Here is a 14,519-nt window from a genome sequence, read left to right on the forward strand (position 1 = left end):
AATATTCATTGGAAGACTGATGCTGAAGCTGAAGCTCCAATACTTTGGCCACTTGATGAAAAGAGACAACTCATTGGAAAAAAACTCTTATGCTGAAAACGATTGAGGGTAAGAGAAGAAGGGGGTAATAGAGGATGAGATGGTTGGATGGCATCACTGACTCAGTGGACATGAGTTTCAGCAAACTCCAAGAGACAGTGAAGGACAAGGAAGTCTGGTGTGCTGCAGTTCATGGGGTCACAAAGACTCGGACACAACTTAGTGACTGAACAGCAACAAGAATCTATAGCTGCTAATTTATATTTTCTGCCATTTTGAATTTTTAAATTTTTATTTATTTGCTTATTTTTGGCTCTGCTGGGTCTTCATTGCTGCACAGGTTTTTCTCTAGTTGCACCAAGCAGGGCCTACTCTCTTTTTGCAGTGCATGGGCTTCTCATTTCAACAGCTTCTCTTGTTGCAGAGCACGAGGTCTAGGGCTCATGGGTTTCAATAGTTGTGGCTCCCAGGCCCTAGAGCACAGGCTTAACAGTTGTGGCACAAAGGCTTAGTGGCTCCACGGTTCGTGGGATCTTCCCAGATCAGGGATTGAACCCACATCTTCAGCATTAGCAGGCAGATTCTTTTTCACTGAGCCACCAGGGAAGCCCTCATTTTGAAATTTTGATTAATAATTTATTCTTAAATTACATTCAGATTGTTATGATTATAAAAATACATTTGTATGACTTGAACTTGGATCTTAAAATATAACCCAAGTTTATACATATTTCAGTACATAAGATAATGTTACATATTTCAGTACATAAGATAATGTTCAATACATAAGATAATGTTAACAAATAGGATTTCATTTCCAAAATAACAACTAATATTGGCTAAGTGCTTTACATTAATGTATTTATATATTTTAAATACTCAAAATCTGTTTTGACACGGACATAGTTATTTCCATTGTACAGGTGAGAAAAGTGAGGCTTAGAGAGGTTAAGGAATTTATCCAAAGCCCCAAAGCCAATGACTGATCAAGTCAGGATTCCAACATTATCCCTCTCTCTCCATAGGTCACCCTTGCAGTTGAGTCAAGATTACGCCTCCTATATCTCTATGACACTCAAAAACAACAACAAAGGAATAAAATGACTTTCTATCCACAGGTCAAATAAAATTAATGCAAGCATGCAGATTTTTAGCCTACAAGGAAAAAGTATTATATATATATTTTATATAAATATATTGTATATATTTATTTTATTTATTTTATATATATTTTATAAATATATTTTATATAAATATATATATATTTATATATATATAAAGCCTGTAGTCATCAGCTTTTTCTTTAAATAAATGTGAGGAGAGGAAGAAATTATCACAGTTAAAGCAAGCTGAAGAGCACTTGAAACTCAAATCATATGACAAGTATGGTTGTAAAGCTTAATTATTTATTTCCTGTTTTCAATTGGATTTAAAGCATATATTACTAAGTTTAGTAGGCAATTTATTACAAATATAATAAAAAGAACAGAAAAAGTAAGGAAATAAAGAGATATCATTCATTAAGTGTTCTCTACTTAAAGTATATCATGTCCTTTCTATACCACTGGTAACAACAAAAGAAAGCTGTATTTGGAGTAACAGGTTCTTTGGCTAACATTCAAGATACATTAAAATTAAACACCCTCAATTAATAAAATGAAATGAAATTTGATTGCCTATAACAGTCTTTTATGGAAAAAATAATAATAGCCTGCAACTTAGGAGAAGTAGTGTTAAATATGTCTGTAAACCACTAGGAAGCCTGTTGTTACAAAACTCTGAAATGCTGATGTAGCCCTGGGATCAGCAAATATATGATCTTATTGCAGATATTCAAGGCTCACAGCAGTTCAACAGAAAATTAATTAGTATCACCTCAACATAAATCTCAACAGTATTAGCTAAAATGCCAATTTTGTATTCACTTTTCATTAAAGCCAAAAATACTAATTAAAATTGATTTTTGCCTGTGCTTTGGTAAACGGCTGCCAGTTAATGGCTTTCAGTTGTAATGCAGACCTTTACTTAAATTAATTTTGTATGTTGTCTCCTTCCTTTTTATAAAGATAATAAAGTGTGAAAGGATAGGTGATGAGGGTGCAGAAAAGGGCAGTTCACATGTGGGAGGAAGAGCAAAGCATGAAGAATTCTGGGGCTTTTGCTAACTCTAGCATGACCATGCTCCTTTATGAGCTATTTTTAAATATGTGATTTCATAGGCAAAAATAAATAGGGCTCCTTATCATATAAGTGATAAGAATTCATTCTTATAAGTTGATTGAATGATTAACATATTTTTTTAAAGAATTTTCTGAGTAAAGTCATATCCTTATTTGTGTAATGTAATCCATCTGTGGCTTCCCGGGGGTCGCTAGTGGTGAAGAACCCACCAGCCAGTGCAGGAGATGCAAGAGATGCAGGTTCAACTCCTGGATTGGGAAGATCCCCTGGAGTAAGAAATTGCACCCCACTCCAATATTCTTGCCTGGAAAATTCCATAGGCAGAGGAGCCTGGTGGGCTACAGTCCATGGGGCCACAAAGAGTCAGTCATGAAAAACTGAGCACATCTATTTGTAAAAATAAACAAACAACAACAACAAACATGACCATGAACTTGGCCCATGTTTGGAGGATCCTTTGGAACCAATCAAGAATAATTTAAGTCTCCATATCTCTTTCATTAGTGCTAAATAGAAAAAGAACAAAACATAAATCACTTAAACATTAATCAACAAAGGTTTTAAATATTCTTTTAACTTTTTAATTAATAAAAACAATTGCTACCGTGCCAGTGTTGAGTTATGGGGCCATCAGGATTGGATATATGAGTAGGAGGTGTTGAATTTTTCCAGTAAGTAACAAGGTTTAGTGAGTCACTTATAGTCAGGTTCTCTGAGGAGCCACAACTTAGAACCAGAAGCCACAAGGGCAAATCAAGTTCAGAGTTCTAGAGTGACATGGACACAGAATGAAAAGTTGTCCAATATTTCTGGATTTAGATTAAGTATATGAGAAATATACATAAAGGAGATCCTAAACAAGACCAGTTTCAAGAGTCTAAGAATCAATAAGCATAGGCAGTAATCCATCTTAATTACTATTTTTGGCTTTCATGAAAAGTGATTATAAATTTAAGATAGAACCTTAAAATCTTATATTAAATACTAAGATTCCTAAGAGGTAGGAGCAAAATGTATTCATGGTGTGCAGATTCAGGGACCTTCATGGAACCTGTGTCATTTTCTAAAGAACTCTGGGAACTTGGGACCTTACCCCTACTTTCACCCCTAACTATTACAACTACAGATTTATACTTTCTATTTCATTCTCACACAAAAGCAAAACATATATCTTCTTAAGATGTTATGAGGATAGAAATTTTAATAAACAAATATACTCTGAGTTAGTAAATAATCGTTGTAAATCTCTCAGGTTCATTTTCAGTGTGTTTACACAAAGGATAATTATTTAGTATGCCCTTGACATTAGGGAAGCATAAATCCCAACCATTATGAATGCCCAAAATCAGAATTATCACTACACCAAATAGATGCCATCCTAAGATGGGATAAAATATGACTTAATATTTCAGTTTGGACCATGAATTTATAAAAAGGAAGTCATTTGGGGCTTTCCATAGACTTACCTAGGGGCAAGTCGTAAGATCTCTTTATGCAGATATATTTTGCTCACATAGCTAGGATCATAATTTAGATTCTGATTTCTAAGCATGTCCTTTGGACAGCAAGGAGATCATACCAGCCAATCCTAAAAGAAATCAACCCTGAATATTCATTGGAAGGACTGATGCTAAAGCCAAAGCTCCAATACTCTGGCCACCTGAGGTGAAAAGCTGACTTATTGGAAAAGACCTTGATGCTGGGAAAGACTGAGAGCAGGAGGAGAAGGGGGACGACAGAGGATGAGATGGTTGGATGGCATCACCAACTCAATGGACATGAGTTTGAGCAAACTCTGGAAGATAGCGAAGGATAAGGAAGCCTGGTATGCTGCAGTCCATGGGGTTTCAAAGAGTGGGACACAACTGAGTGACTAACACACACACACACACACGCACACACACACACATACAATATTCCATTGTATGCAGACTTTTAGCTCTATATTATTTTAAATGAGACATCTTTGAACTAACCTTGTATGTAATGGTCTTGATTCTCTTTTTCTATCTTGAGTTCTTCTCAAGATGTTCTTATGGTCCCTTCTGTAAATATATTCTTGTTGTCTCTGTCTCACCAGTTCATTAGAAGTGGAGAGTTAAGTGAAAGAATTTTGACAACTGCAAAATAAAAATGGGTTATCACTCACAGATTTACCCTGCTCTGAGTAAACAACTATGTTCTAATCATTCCCCAAGTCATAGTGATTTGTTCCCTGTGGTCTGAGCTTATAGGGCTATTACCTAGTGCTGTCTCACCACAAATAAATCTACACATTGATTATTAAAGTTGCAAAACTGCTTTATCACAGGATACTACAGGAGGGACCAATTGTTAACATCACATGAAGAAATTAAGAAAGTGAAGACAGAGAAGTAACAGGAGTACCTGTGAAAAATGATTATTTTTGAATCATGGACATTAATAAATCAATGAGTGGGTCATGAAATCAATCATTTAGTTATGATCATCATTTCAAAATATGAAATAGAATAAATAGGAAGAATAGAAAAATAAAACTGTGTTGCTCATATTAAGATGAAGTACAAGTGTGTGTTTGCATGGGGTATGTGTTCTGGGTTTGCCCCTGCTGCTGCTAAGTCACTTTAGTTGTGTCCAACTCTGTGTGGCCCCATAGACGGCAGCCCACCAGGTCCCTCCGTCCCTGACATTCTCCAGGCAAGAACACTGGAGTGGGTTGCCATTTCCTTCTCCATTGCATGAAAGTGAAAAGTAAAAGTGAAGTCGCTCAGTCATGTCTGACTCTTAGCAACTCCATGGACTGCAGCCCACCAGGCTCCTCCATCCATGGGATTTTCCAGGCAAGAGTACTGGAGTGGGGTGCCATCACATTCTCCATTTCTGGGTCTATTTAATGCTTATTTCTGTTGGTGAAAGAAAGTGAAAGTCACTCAGTCATGTCCAGCTTTTGCAACCCCAAGGACTATACAGTCCATGGAATTCTCCAGGTCAGAATACTGGAGTGGGTAGCCTTTTCCTTCTCCAGGGGATCTTTCCAACCCAGGGATCAAACCCAGGGATCAAACCCAGGTCTCCCACATTGCAGGCGGATGCTTTACCAGCTGAGCCACAAGGGAAGCCCATTTCTGTTGGTGGGTGATGGGCAAAAGACAATTTGCCAAAATGTGATTTCAGTTTGGGTTCTCTTTTTGTTTCTTCCTTGAACATTGATGTGGTTTTAAAAAGCAAATACTATACATATACTTCCCTAATCTCTACAAAAGTATTTATGGAATTTCCTAAGAGATGACTTACATCAACCTAATTCACTATTTACTGTGTCTGCATATTACTTCCTAGTATGGATGTAGGATTGTTTGACTGTTCACCTATTTGAGTAATTTACTGTTTTTCTAGTTTTGTGATTAACAATCCTATCAAAGACATCCTTAACATGTCCTTACCTACTGTGACTTTATTTGGGCTGGATCCCCACAAATAGGAATGCACGTCACAGGGTTTACAAACTGACATCTGGAGTGATACTATAACATCCTTTTATCTTGTTCTAGACTTGCTTTACTTCTGGCTTGAAGTTTTTTAATCTTTGCTGAAGTGGTTTTTTACCTTTCCTTCAGAATCTGGGTGTACCAGTCTGGATTCTTGGTTATATACCAAGAGAAATCAACTTGTGTAACAAATCAATAATATCTGGTTGGAAAGTACATCAGTCACTAACACAACTGAGAGAAAACTGGAATTCAAAACTCAGAACAAGGGAAGAGTGTGTCCAAGTCTCACCATGGTACAGTTTAATGAGAAGGTATCTCAGGTAGCACTAGTGGTAAAGAACCTGCCTACCAATGCAATGCAGGAGACATAGCGGCATGGGTTCAATCCCTGGGTCAGGAAGATCCCCTGGAGAAGGGCAGGGAAACCCACTCCAGTATTCTTGCCTGGAGAATCCCACAGACAGAGGAGCCTGGAAGGCTACAGTCCATGGGGTCGCAAAGAGTCTGACACGACTGAAGTGACTTAGCATGCACTCGTGGGATTTCACAGTATCCACCAGAATTAGTATTTAACACTGAAACTTAAAACTCTTTAACTGTCTATAGTCTATGTCCCTCCCCTAAAGATTTCAAAGCCAAAGTAGAGAACCCACTTGTATGAGCCTATGACGCAGGCCACCTCACTGATTCTAGGGATCCGTCACAAGGACTTTATGTCCAACCCAGTTCTCTGTAAAGTAAGCAAAGTGAGCCTCCTACTCATTTTCTGATGCCTTTCAAATGTATTAGAGTTCACAGCTTGCATTACCCAGGATCTATTTACAAACATCATATTTACCATATCAAAGCAAAAATTTTAATGATACAATTAAATGTTTCTGGCATAGTCATAAAAGGATCTCCTCCTCCCAAAACCTCATGAGTTACTTCATTCAGATTATCATCCTCTCTATAGTTTTTTCACTGATTTATGTGGATATTCTATAATCAGTGAAATAAACTGTTAATTTCACCATAACCAACTCCCTTAAATTAGAACAGGAAAATAAAATGACCAGAAGAAATTGAAAACTAGTTCAACTAACTAAAATATTCAAAACACAATGACCTATAAAATATAAGCACTATACTCCCTTTTTAAAACAGTGCCTCTGCTAACTAAGATTCTTTACTTAGTAAGATATCTCAAAGTTCTACTCCCTATGGAAGAAAACTTTTATAGATCATCTTCAGTGTGGTAACAACTCCCAAATCACAGAACCTTGGAAAAACAAACATGTATTTCTCCATCAAGTTACATGAAAGTGGCAAGTCATATGTGGGTAGGCACCAGATCTGTTCCATGTCTCTTCTTTCTTAGACCCAGGCTGGAGGAGAAATCATCCAGTCCTTTCCTGATCCATTCACTCTTCTCTCTCCTCAATTCATCAACACTTCCCTCCCCAGTCTCCAATTAAGCTTTCACCCTTATCTCTCACATGAGAATACTTCTGTTAAGCAGAAACAGCACTACAGTGAGATAAATGAGGCAATAAAAAGTGTACCTTGTGTTGGGTACAAAATGCAAGAGGCAATAAAAATTCATCTATGAAGATAAATAATTCTCAGGGAATATTTCAATGTCAAAATTAATGCCAAAGGTCACAGTGAAATAATCAAACGTTTAAAAGACAGGCTCAGTATTATTGATATTTCCTTTTGCCTCAGTCTCCAAAATGGCTTAGCATGGTATTGTTACAATTCTTTCATTTTCTAAACTTTGAATATTGCATTCCCTTTGGATTTTGCATTAATTTTTTTTAAATTGTGTATTAAGATATCATTTAATTGCATTAAAATACTGAGATTTTTGGCAACCAACGCAAATGCCTCACTTGGCTTACCCTAGTCCTGGCCCTGTTATTAAAATTACCAGTGACACAAATATGACTGAAACTAGTGACTCAGTCCTCAGGTCTTATCTTACTTGACCTGTGAGCAGCATTTGATATGGCCAATCACTGTCTTCTTTAAATAAATTCTGCATATAACTTCTAGGACACAAGTCTCTCAGATCTCCCATCTCACTGGGCACTCTCTTCGTGTCCTTTGCTCATTCACCCACACTTTTAACATTGGAGGGCCCAGGTTTCCATTCTCGGATCTTTTCTCTTCATTTATTTCTACTCACTCCCTAAAGTATCTAATTGAGTTCTACAGCTTTAAAAATCGCTTTTAGTTTAAAAATTCTAATTTATATGTCATCTTGGTCTATTCCAGCTGCTTTAGCAAAATTCCAGAGATTGGGTGGGTTACAAATGACGGAATTTCATTTCTCACAGTTCTGGAGGCTAGAAAATCTGAGATCAGGATGTCAGCATGGCAGGGTTCTGGAGAAGGCCGTCAATCAGGTTGCAGATCGCTGACTTCTCACTGTGTCATCATAGGGTGGGAGGGGCTAGATGATCCCCTGGAGCCCCTTTCATAAGAGCCAATCATAAGATTTTTTACAATCCCAACCATAAGGGTTCTACCCTCTTGCTCTAAGTACCTCCCAGAGGTCCTACCTCCTAATACCATCCCACTGGAGGTTATGGTTTTAGCATATAAAATGGGGGGCACAAGTATTCAGACCATTGCACCCTGAGGTTCAGACTAGCACATCCAACTGCCTCTTGGTCACCATCTTGTTCCCCTGCTTGTTTGCTTTCAAATTCATTCCCTGACTTCTCCTGTTTCCTTCCTTTTGGGCTACCAGACCCTTTCAGCTAGTGGATGGCACTGGCAGAAGCCTGGAGGGCAGAAGTAAAATAAAAGCAGACAGGAAAAAATAAATAAATAAATAAATAAAATTTTAAAAAAGCAACAAGTGCTACTACTTCGTTGTCAGCTCCAGCTGGAGCTCCTTCATCCACTGGGACGCTCCCATCTTGGCTCTATATCCATGATGGCTCCAACTTTTTTCCCAGTTTTACTGAGAAATAATTGACACATACCAGTGTATAGGTTTACAGCATGGTGATTTGATTTAAATGTAATGTAAAATAATTACCATCAGTTACATCCTTCTTCTCGGACAGATATAGTGAGGAAAAAGAGAAAAAAAGGAAAACAAATTCACTTTGTGATAACAACCCATAGGATCTTCTCTCTCAACAATTTTCCTATAAATCATAATTTTTGACTCTGGAAATGCCCACTCTCTTTAGAGTTTCCTCCAGCCCAAAGAGTGGTAGCTATTTCCTGATGTGGCTAATCTCAGGTCAAAAACTTTAATTATTGTCTTTCTTTTATTTCACAAATTCAAACTATCAAGAAAATTATCTGGCTTTACTCTAAAAAGGTACCCAGAGTGTGATTATCTCTCACTATCTCCCACTACTACCAACCTGTTTTAAGACACAATCACCTCTCATCTTAATCATTGCACTTTTAGCCTCCTAACTTCATTCTATTTTCCACCTAGTGTATTCATTATACTTCAGCCACAGTGGTCCTTTTAAAATATAACTTGGATCATGTCACACTTCATAAAATGATCTGTTTGCCAAGTCACTTAAAAGATGGCCTGTGATGCCCAAAATGATCTACTGCCTGTATTTCTAGGGCCATCTCATTCGCTATGTATCAGCTACTCTTACCACCTTGAAATTCAGGCCACTGCTTTTATAGTCTTTGCATTTCTTCTTCCTTATATTTGAAAAACTGCTGCCCCCCCCAGATATCTTTATGATGTACATCCTCTCTTCCATCAGGCTTCCATTGGTATAGTTCAAACTAACATCCAACACTGTTACAAGGTCCCATCCTCTGACCTCTCTGATTTCCCTTGAGCTTTTTTTTCTGTATAGCATATACCAGAAGTTGATATATGATGTACTTACATGCTAATATTTTCATCATCAGTCTCTCCTCTTCATGTTAGCTCAAAAGGACAGGAACTTGTTCTTTCTTTCATTTGTAGTATTTAGAAAGATGACTGACACAGAATTGACCCTCAACAGCTATTTTAAATGAATTAATTAATAACAGGCACTTGTTATACCACTCCAATTAAGATAACCTCTTTCCAGTTCCAACCAACATAATGTAATCAATATAGTAAAACTATATGTTGGTGGAATCCTGAGTCAAATTTTGAAGATGCAATGATAACTTTTCAAAGTCCTGCTATCTTCCAGTCAGTGGAATGAAAGAAATAAGAAAAACAATTTTTCAGATAACTAATTACATACCAGGTGTCAGGGTACATTGATTTGCTCCACTAAGGAGACCACATTTGAAACAGCAGCTGTAATTGAAGTAACCACCTGGCAATTTCTGGAACTCATCTATCTTTAGCAGCAGCCATATTGTAAAGATAAATGAGGATGGAGTAGAAATCAACAGCCCACATCTTTTAAGTATGTGATTGTGACACTAACCTCTGCTCTTCCACAGGGATGCACTATTGCTTGGGTCAAAATTCTATTTATCAGCTAACTTCCCATAAGGGCCTACATCGCCTGGCAGTCTGCAGTAGCACTGTGAACTCCTAGAAATTAGTTTGCACTCACAAGCACTGTCAACTAATCATGAATGTGACACAGTCATGATGGGAAGTGGAAAGAGGATAATGTAGAGAATCCTAGAATGAAGAGTCTCACTATGTGTTTGTTTTTCCTCAAAGGCACTTTAAAGTCCCTTCACTTGTAGATACTGGTTCAATGGATTGATCATTTGATGATGAGTAGAGGGATGTACATTCTCTAAAAACTGATTCATCAGGCCTCAGTTCAAATCAACCAGCATCTTAATGGATTTCCTTCCTACCTAACATGGGATGCAGGGCAAGCCATTCCGACACCATACTAACTGTTCCTCATGAGAAGTGAGACTCCTTGTCCTCCCCAGAATTCAACTATCAAGGAATTGGTTTCACCTCCAACATCTCACTATGTGTCCAGCCTACAAGGAGCAACCTCTAAAGCCCCTTTCCAAAGTAATAGCATTTTTTACTCACAAATTTATTTTTTTCAAGGTCTTGGTAAAATATATTCTGAGCCACATTAGATCATGTTAGATAAATTCACCCCATCACCTTAGTCTCCTGAAGTCTTTGAACTTCTCCATTAGTATCAAGTTTCTGGCATCTCTCCTTCATTAAATATGCATCATCATTAAGTACAGGTTACAATTTGTATTTGAAAACTGATCAAGCAAGCAATTTTTAAAATTCTCAATAAATAAATAAATAAAATAAAATAATTCTGAGTGAAAATGAGGAAAGTTACCTTATTAACGAATCTCCCAAAGATTAAAAACTTATGACATCTTTGAGCACAAAGAGCATAACTTTTTCAGGAAGGCTTGCATTGGTTGGCATGACTGACTTAACAGAGATGGCAATTTAAGATTTGCAAAGAACTTCATGTCATCAGCACTCAATATGCCAGCAAGTCTGGAAAACTCAGCAGTGGCCACAGGACTGGAAAAGGTCGGTTTTCATTCCAATCCCAAACAAAGGCAATGCCAAAGTATACTCAAACTACTGAGCAATTGCACTCATCTCACACACTAGCACAGTAATGCTCAAAATTCTCCAAGTCAGGCTTCAACAATACATGAACCATGAACTTCCAGACATTTAAGCTGGATTTAGAAAAGGCAGAAGAACCAGAGATCAAATTGCAAACATCTGTTGGGTCATGAAAAAAGCAAGAGAGTTCCAGAAAAACATCTACTTCTGCTTTATTTGACTATACCAAAGCCTTTGACCATGTGGCTCACAAAAAACTGTGGAAAATTCTTCAAGAGATAGGAATACCAGACTATCTTACCTGCTTCCTTGAAATATGTATGCAGATCAAGAAGCAATAGTTAGAACTGAACATAGAACAAACAACAGACTGGTTACAAGTCGGGAAATGAGTACATCAATTCTGTATAGTGTCACCCTGTTTATTTAACTTATGTGCAGAGTATATCATGTGAAATGCCAGGCTACATGAAGCACAAGCTGGAATCAAGATTGCTGGAAGAAATATCAATAACCTCAGATATGCAGATTACACCACCCTTATGCCAGAAAGCAAAAAAGAACTAAAAAACCTCTTGATGAAAGTGAGAGAGGAGAGAGAAAAAGTTGGCTTTAAAACTCAGCATTCAGAAAACTAAGATCATGGCATCTGGTCCCATCACTTCATGGCAAATAGATGGGGAAAAAATGGAAACAATGGAAACAATGACAGACTTTATTTTGGGGGGCTCCAAAATCACTGTAGATGGTGACTGCAGCCATGAAATTCAAACACGCTTGCTTCTTGGAATAAAAGTTATGACCAACCTAAACAGCATATTAAAAAGCAGAGACATTACTTTCCCAACAAAGGTCTGTCTAGTCAAAGCTGTGGTTTTTCCAGTAATCATGTAGGGATGTGAGAGTTGGATTATAAGAAAGCTGAGTGCCAAAGAATTGACAATTGATGCTTTGGGACTGTGGTGTTGGAGAAGACTCCTGAGAGTCCCTTTGAATGCAAAGAGAGCCAACCAGTCCATCCTAAAGGAAATCAGTCCTGAATAATCATTGGAAGAACAGATGCTGAAGCTGAAACTCCAATACTTTGGCCACCTGATGAGAAAAACCAACTCATTGGAAAAGACCTTGATGCTGGGAAAGATTGAAGGCAGGAGAAGAAGGGGACGACAGGATGAGATGGTTGGATGGCACCACAATGTGATGGACATGAGTTTGAGTAGGCTCGAGGAGACGGTGATGGACAGGGAAGCCTGGTGTGCTGCAGTCCATGGGGCTGCAAAGAGTCCGACATGACTGAGCGACTAAACTGAACTGAACGGAATTCACATCATCATATATATTTCCATACCAATTCTCAGTTTCCAGACCTTTTTATAAGTGATATCATGGACCAAAAAGTCAGCTGATATAGTAATTTAGTAACTAATTGGATCAAAGTATACATTTGGGTCCTGATTAACTCAGCCCTATGGCTTCAAAAGGTTAGTGAATCTTTGGAAAAGTCATAGAACATCAGTGCCTTGAGCTGAGAACCTAGGCACTTAAAATTGTCATTCTACCTTTCTGACTTGTCCAGTACTGTTAGAAAAAGCCACCCAACCTCACAGTCCTTGATTTCTTTTTACCTATCCTATTTTTCTAAGGCAAGAGACACTGAATTTTTGAAGGATTTGCTTTCAAAGGATACTTTAACATAATTGACTACAGGTAAAATTCAATTTAGTTTAAATAACTATATCACTAATGCATATAATGAATTTCCAGAGTATTTTTTCAGGAATCTTAAAAATATTCTCATTGCTTTTAGTCCCAACTATGTCATCTTCCCTGGTGGCTCAGAGGTTAAAGAGTCTTCCCCCAATGTAGGAGACCCAGGTTTGATCCCTGGGTTGGGAAGATCCCCTGGAGAAGGAAATGGTAACCCACTCCAGTATTCCTGCCTGGAGAATCCCATGGACAGAGAAGCCTGGTAGGCTACAGTCCATGGGGTCATAGATAGTTGAACACAACTGAGCGACTTCACTTTTACTTTCATGTCATATTCCACTTATTTCCACTCCTGGTAATAATTTCTGTATTCTTGGTTATGAGCAAGATCTTACTCTGGGGAGTGGGCAAGATAGCAGAATAGGAGGACCCTGGGCTCAACCCATGGGCCCACCAAAACTACAGCTGTTTACAGAGCAACTATCAATGAGGATGACAAGACTAGCAGGAAAGATTTTTCACAGCTAATAATATAAAGAAGGAACCACAATGAGAGGGGTAGGAGGGGCAGAGAAACAGTATAGTCAAGACCCATACACCAGGATAGGTGACCCACAAACAGGAGGATAGTTGAAACTGCGAAGGTTCTTCCCAAGGAGAATGAGGTCTAAGCCCTACACTGGACTCCTTAATCCATGGATACTGCACCAGGAAGACAAGTCTCCAGAATGTTTGACTTTGGAGGGCCAACAGAGCTTGCATATGGGAGAGCCAGAAGGCAACAGGAAACAAAGACTCCACTTTCAAACGGCTTCCCTGGTGGCTCAGACAATACAGAATCTGCCTGCAATGTGGGAGACCAGAGTTTGATCCCTGGATTTGGAAGATCCCCTGGAAAAGAAAATGACAACACACTCCAGCATTTTTGCCTGGAAAATCCCATGGACAGAGGAGCCTAGTGGCTCCTCATATAGTCCATGGGGTCGCAAAGAGTTGGATATGACAGAGTGACTACCATGCACACTCAAAGGGCACAGGCATAATCTTACACACTCTGAGACCTAGCATAGGGGCAGTAATTTAATAAAAGCCTGAATCAGACCAACTTGCTAATCTTAAAGAGCCTCTCAAAGAAGCAACAGGTCAGTAGGACTCCCTTGAAGACACAGATGCTGGAGGCAGCTGTTTTAGGGAGGTTGTTCTATCATAAAGACACGGGCACTGGCAAACATCATGTTGGAATTCTAGCTCTAGCTTATTAGTACTGGGACCCAGCCCTGCCCCTAAGCTGGTTTACCCAGTCTAAGACCCCACAAGCAGAGCAGCCAGTTCTGTGGGGACCCAGCAACAAAAACAGGCAGGCTGAGACCAACACGAGAACTCCCAAGCCCCCAGCTCTGCCCAGAATAGAGTGTATTACTGGGGTCTATAGGGCAACTCCAACGTAAGGCCACTTCTCCAAGATGGAGAAAGGTAAACAATCTACTGAATACATACAAATAGATACAAAGAATTAGGCAAAATGAGGTTGTAAAGGAATATGTTTCAAACAAAGGAAAAAGATAAAACTCTAGAAGAACTAAGCAAACTGGACAAAACTATCTACCTAATACAGAGATCAA

This window comes from Budorcas taxicolor, chromosome 1, assembly GCF_023091745.1.
Source record: "Budorcas taxicolor isolate Tak-1 chromosome 1, Takin1.1, whole genome shotgun sequence".
Taxonomy (NCBI): Eukaryota; Metazoa; Chordata; class Mammalia; order Artiodactyla; family Bovidae; genus Budorcas; species Budorcas taxicolor.